Raw genomic sequence first — 6,941 nt, 5'->3', positions numbered from 1 at the left:
CCTTCGTTCTTTTTTGGGTGTGGCACCAGATTTGGTTGGATGTAGTTCTGGTTCGATCCGGTGTCTATGAGAAAATTTAGTTTGGTGCCATCTTCCATGATGCATTGGAAGTATGGCAGAGATGACCCGTTTAACCTAAAAAATTAACATCCGAAACGTCGACGGGAGTCGATTCGCTTTCCGGTTCGTTTTCCTCAGATTGCTGGTCATATAAGCCCGGAAGCCCGGATTCCCTCGGAATCGGCGCTAGCGAAATAGGTCTGTTCCTCGGGGTCAAGGTAGTAAAAGTCGCCCTCTACTCCCTCGGATGCCTCTTCTGGAACCCCCGTGGCAATGTGAAACTGCCTAAGGATTTTAGGTGGAGGTCCGTTTAATGGGGCAGGTCGTTTCCCAGAGAAGTCGTTAACATTGGGTCTATTCATGTAATTGACGTTGCCTGAACGAATGGAGCCGTCGATGTCCATTAGTAAGGGTTTCGGTTGTGGTGTAGGGGCCGTTGGACGCGGAGGCGGATAGAATTGCCGTGCTGGCTGATAATTTTGATTTGTGGGATACTGGGGTCGTTGACCGCGTTTCTGTTGGTCAGCTGCTCCCGTTTGCCAGATCTGCGGATTTCCGGTAGTGCGTGGGTCTGTCGTATGTTGGGGAGCTGGACTATAATATAGTCTAGGGTTGAAAACTCTCCAATTTCCCGCAGAGTCTGCTGTAAGCAATCTCCTTGGTATGGACCTGTTAAAGGCAGGCGGCTGCGCTTGCCTAGGAGGTACAGGAGGTGCATGCTGCCTGAATTTGGGCGTGAACGCGTTCCTTTGTTCCTGATTGTCGACCAATTCACACAAGTGTAAAGCGTGACCGAGATCTCTGGGTTCTTTGATGGCCAAGAGTCTGGGCAAGTCTCCATTTAATCCCCGTATGAAAGTATCTAAGGCCTTTTCTCGATAATTTTGTTTCAGGGCATGGACACTATCAGGTTTTAATTCTTGCACGCTGATTTGATTAAGGATCAGCGATAATTGGTAGTAAACGGCCTGATAGAATTCGGCAATGGTCAGTCGTCCTTGAGTCATCGAGAACAATTGGTACTCTAGGGTCTTGAGGTCGCGTTTGTCAGCGAACTGATCCGTTAGGCATTTTGCAATCGCCTTCCAGTTCAGAGGGGTGTTATAGGATTCTAACACGGCATCGGCCTCGCCGGTGATTTTGTTCCTAATCGCCAACGTTATCAAAAAATATGCGTTGGTGTTTTCCCTACCCTCGTACAAACTCATTATTCTAGATACATTCTTCTTTCAAGAACCAAACTCTGTGCGGTTTCCTGAAAATTCTCTGATTAGTTTTGTAAGGTCTGGTAGTTTTTCGGACTCGCCTGGTAGTGGGCCGATAAAGGGGACATCTTCTAACATTTCTGATGGTCTGCCTTTATTCAAAAGTTCCCCAATAAACTCGGTTCCGCCTAATGTCTCTTTGATGAGAGACATAATTACCTGTTTTAGCTCTGGGCTAGCTACCGGTGTACTGGTGGCCGTAGGCCTGCTTCCCCCGGGTTGTTCCCCGCTATCGGTACCTATATTAAGTGCAGCTAATGCACTTGCCAATTCTCTATCTATTGACATGTTAAAGGCTTAAGGATTTGTTTATTTCGGACAACAACTAATAGATTTTTTGGGTTTTCGGGTGTTTTTTCTTTTTGAATTTTTAGTTTGAGTTATATATCGATGTATTTTTTCTAAAATTATTTAAGCTTATTGTATATTTCTTTTAAGTATTGTTGTTTAAATTCTATTTTGACTTATTTTCAATAGATTATTATTCTCATAAGATTCTTATCTTTCTTGTTTTAAAATTTTTTCTTGTTTTTAAATTTACTTTTCTTTCCCTTTTTTTTAATTCTTCTTTTTAGTATAGTAGTGTTTGTTTTTAAACTTATTTTTCTAGCTTACGCGATAAATAACATTTTCGGCGACGTTCCCTCGATGACCCTTTGGGTTTGATCCTTTTTGTCCCACGTTGGGCAGCGACGTAGCGGTGTTCGGGTGTGGGTGACTCGGGACCCTTGGTGGCACTGAGTTCCTTCGAAGGCTCCTGCTAAACTGAACCTTAGAATTTTTCGCACTTGTTCACTGGACGCACTTGATGTTGTGGCTTCTTTTTTAAAGGCACTTTTACACTGTGCAATTTTTTGTCACTTCTACTTATTTTTTGTAGTTGTTGATTAGTCAGTGTTCACTGTGACTATATTTTAGGCACTGCGACGCGAACTTGTAGCTGCTTTAGGTACTTTAACGTTACGCGTGATCCTTTTGACGAAGGCTCTGTTTACCGGTCCCTGTTCGGGCGCCAATTAAAAGATATTTTTAATTTTCTTTTAAAAAAAAGAACAAGTCAGATTTTATTGGTGTTAATTTTGGAACTAACTGGACTAAGTTTTACAATTAATAATTAAACCTATTCTCTGCCGACGTCGCTGATGTCGTCGAAGCCGTCGCTGCCGCTGTAGCTTTGCCGCTGCCGTTGTGGCTGCGCCGTTGTCGCTGATGGTGTCCGATGTCGTTGTCGTTCCCACGACTTGGCCGGTGCAGACATTCTGCTGATGCAGCGCATGTGGCGGATGCACTGCCGTCGTAGCTGGAGTCAATGTGCCTGTTCTTGCTGAGCTATTGTTTGTTGTGCAATTTCTTGGTTTATGTTGGGCTGCATTGGGCTTGTTGTTGTTATTGGGACTTCGCTGACTGTCTGCTCGTGGCGGATGTACTGCATGTGATGGAGTCGTGATCGAGATTTGGGTTCTTGTGTGTTCTTATCATATTTGGTCTTAACTTATATGCCGGGTTATTGATGCCAGGAGCCTCGTCGTCCGTTCGTACGTTCATATCGGCGTCACTCATAATGATTTTTTCACTACTCAATTTGTAAAGCTGCGCGCGTTTAACGAGCCCACTTGCGTCTACTTTGGCTTCTCAACGGTTAATGTGTCGTTTCGTACAGACTGCTTTTTGTCTTCCCAATTTTTGACATTCGCTTTTCATTATGTCTCTTTCTCACTCTAATTCAAGTAGCGCAAGTGGCCACGTTCAGCAACAGCTATATCGCTCTCATTCTAGCAGAGTCCTCAGAGTCCTTTATAGATAATTCATCTACTCATCCTCACACATTGACAATGAATAGGAACACGAATAACAGCAGAAGGAACATGAAGAAGAAGTAAATAGCGACTAAGCGCATACACATTATTTTCGCCCCGAAATTATAAATTTATTATATATATTATATTTTCACATTAGGATTTAGCACCCCAGTTGCAACAGTTGGCCAACATGGCGTTTGAACGACCAAGTCGTGGCAGGTGAAAATTAAAATTAAATTTTAAAAAAGGAAAAATTTTATCAATATGTAAATATGTTGTTATCTAAATCACTAGAAAACAATATTGACAACCAAACTTCATTTAAGAATGTTGTAAAATGTCAATTTAAATTAAAGCAAGAGAGAACGATATAGTCGAGTTCCTCGACTGTCAGACCCCTTACTAAGCTAAAGTGATCGAGAAAGTAAAACATTATTTTAACATTCCATCAAAAGAGTTTTTAATGAAAAATCATACAAACACAAACTTCGCGCCCAAATTTAAGCACAGTGTAGCCCTGGGATCCCCACGCAGTTGGCCACACTAAGCATACCAATTGATCCGTGCAGCCCTGGAATATCGATAACACGTTATCGGGAGGTGCCCACAATCCAATAGTACGACCTGGGCACACTAGCTGTGGGCTATATATTCAGCGCGAAAATACAAGCTAAGCTTAGTCACGTTTGTACGGCAATCGAGGAACATCAGAAGTAGCAGTTGTGAAGATATGTGATCGTATCGATGATATATCAAGTTTAAAAAATTTTTGAAAGAGGTAAAAGCCAATAGATATCGTCACTACAATGTGCATGTCTAATCTAATCTTTTTATATTTAATAGTTTCCGAAGTCTCCATTTTCATGCGGACATGGCGAGATCGACTTGGCTATTGCTCCTGATTATGAATAAACAATATAATTGATTTTTATAAAAGGATTTAAATTCTATAAAAACTAAAATTAAAAATTAGATCCACCGTATAATCGAATTTGATGTCGCATTGCATAACACGAATGGAAGGATGAGTTTCCGAACCTTTTACTTTTTTAAAGTATACTGTAAATACGATCCCTTGATTAAAATTGATGAATACCTTACAAACTTAAAATGTGTTCACAAAACATACAAAAACAATCAATTTTTAAATGAGATCACTTCGGATAAGCTTTTAAAAACTTTTTCAAGGGGTTGTGTGGCTGAAATTATTGGAAACGCCGATGCTCAGATCAGCCCGGTACTCATTAATTTTTTTTTATTTCGAAAGATCAGCAGAATTTTTCTGGGATATTTTTCTAATAGTTTTCTTTGTAAATGTAAGAAGAAATCTCTTAATAATTTCATCAAACATTTTAAGAGAAATGACTTTTTATATAATAATAAATTAATACTTGAAATGTTAATGTTAAAAAGTCTAATTTAAAAAAAAATTAAATGCAAAATATTTAAGAAAATCTATTTGGTTTATTATTTGGGTCGGTGCTATACAACTCTTTTGTTTAACTTATAATATTTTAACATAATATTGAAGGCCTCGTCACTTAGAATCGGAAGCCTATGGCACTGGCACGTATCTGGTCCTTCCGAAGTGTCATCATCACTCTAGGGACAAAGCTTGTAGTGGAATCCATACCTAGAGTGTATCAGTTCCTTATCGTCCCAATCCTCGAGAGTGCTCTTCAAATATATAAGCTACGTTACGTGTTCCTCAAATATCATGTCTTCGAACTGCATCAAGAAGAGCTCAATTTGTTTCGAGTCCATTTTCGTTAAGGTTCTTTTAAGGTGATTTAAAAACGGATGTTTGATTAAGAAAACTCAAACATTTATATGGGAAAATTTCATTTACTCATTTACTGATAAAAATTCAATTTGTGCAGAACTATATCTATTTACATCCTTCTCTTATACCCTGATAGTGGTAAGGGCTGACTCATATCCCACCACTTAAAAATTGTTCGATTTTGTTTGGATCGAAGTTTTTAAGTATATATTATTTGCTATAGAAATCCGCTGAGTGCTTTGAGTCAACCCTCCCCGAATTGCTCTTTTTAAAAAATTATACATATCACCATCATTTATTAGTTCTAAATTTACATTAGTGAACGTGAGCATAGCATCCCATGATATTGGCGCAGTGACGTAATTAATGGGATCTAACTTATAAATTTTTTTGCAAATTTTCCTAAAATTTTCAAACACATCTGCTAAAATTAAAACATCGCTTTCTAAATATAGTTTTAAATAGTCTTTAATAGTTCGACAGTTAAATGTCTCCCAAACTTTCTGTGCGAAATTAAAGTTATCTATACTACAATTTTCTTCACTAAGAGAATTATAAAAACTATCAAGCTTGGAAGTTGGGTATCATTAAACTTTTCAAAAATATCTAAGTAGTCATAGGGAAACACCCCCTTCCTCCTCATTTGCTTAAATTTTTCTCCCTGAAATTTCGTACTTAGAATTTTAAAATCTTTATCCTCCTTATAGCTTGGTAGTTTTTCTAAACTTGAATTTAAAAATCGGACTGAATCTATGTATCTTATTTTATATCTGCTTGTAGCATTGATTTTGATAGTCTGCGTAAGTGCTATATAGAGCTTTTTATTGCAAGGTATGGGACTTAAGTTCCCCTTTTATTTAGTAATAAATAAATGGAGATCATTTTTAGACAAATTATGGAACACTACAGGAACGAAAGGGTCACTTAATCTAAACTTGGGCTTATAATACTTATGAATAGGACCTACGTATACTCCAGAAAATTGGTCGAAGAATTTGTTCAGATCGTTCGCGTTTATCTCTTTCTCACAGGCGCAACAATTACCATTTGTTCATCAAATTAGTCATCCATCGGTTTCTTGGAGTTGGCCCAATATTTGTAATACAGACTCAACGTTTTTTCTTTAAGAGTTTTACAAATATTTGTATACAATCAACGCCTATAAAATTATAAAATTTTAATATGTAAGTTAAATATAACTTTATAAAATGTTGTCTTATTTACCTTTGAAGCAGAAGAATTCAAGCATGTTTTGTAATTTTCAAGAACAGCCTCAGTGTCTGCATAAATTACCACTGGAGGAGATAATTTTTTGTGATACCCTTTAAACGATGTTGTCGTATTAGGGTCAGGATAAAATGAGGACACTTTTCCGCGTTCCAGTTTGTTGTGAGTAGTGCTTTTCACGTGATAACACTGAAGACAGTTCTCACAAAAATATCCTCCCGATTTTCCTTTAGAAAATTGTGAAGAGCATAATGTATAAAGATTTGTTATATACGCATAATGCATAATGTTTTGAGTAATATTATCTATTCCCAATATATTAATGTGGTTCCGTTTTCTTTCTTTTGTTTTAATTGTGGGACCAACAATTTTTTCACCTGCTTCATCAATTTCATAAATATTTATGCTAAAGTTGACTTTGTTTTTGTCAAAATATCGAACTCCTATTTTTTTCGATTGGAAATTTAATTCCCGAAAAATCTAAAGTCATTCCGCCATACACAATAGTTTCATCATAAATATTAATGTTATAGCTTTGAGGCTTTGTCATCCTTTCTCTCGAATATTTCCTTTGCTGGGGGGTTGTAACAGTCCTATTTTCATGGTTTTGATTAGCTATAAATGCTAGTATACACCACTTGAAACAAAATACGTCGGCATTCTGCACGTTTATAAGCGCATTACGGGCTCTTTTTTTTTTAGGCGCTTTAATGTATCCGCTGGCAGGAATGTTTTCCAGTTTTATTATAGTAGTTTCAAAATAGTTAAAATTTTTTTTTCTTGAAACTCGCTGCTCAATGTATGTAA

General features: G+C 37.6%; 1 long non-coding RNA gene across 1 annotated transcript; it reads left to right on the top strand.

The window, feature by feature from the left end:
- The first annotated feature begins 3,637 nt into the window (after positions 1-3,637).
- LOC120457653 lies at positions 3,638-5,411 on the top strand. The gene is made up of 2 exons (XR_005617070.2): positions 3,638-3,902; positions 3,968-5,411. It is a non-coding gene; the product is annotated as an uncharacterized LOC120457653 (long non-coding RNA).
- Positions 5,412-6,941: the final 1,530 nt, after the last annotated feature.

This window comes from Drosophila santomea, unplaced genomic scaffold, assembly GCF_016746245.2.
Source record: "Drosophila santomea strain STO CAGO 1482 unplaced genomic scaffold, Prin_Dsan_1.1 Segkk69_quiver_pilon_scaf, whole genome shotgun sequence".
NCBI lineage: Eukaryota > Metazoa > Arthropoda > Insecta > Diptera > Drosophilidae > Drosophila > Drosophila santomea.
This window is presented reverse-complemented; position numbering and strand designations above follow the sequence as displayed.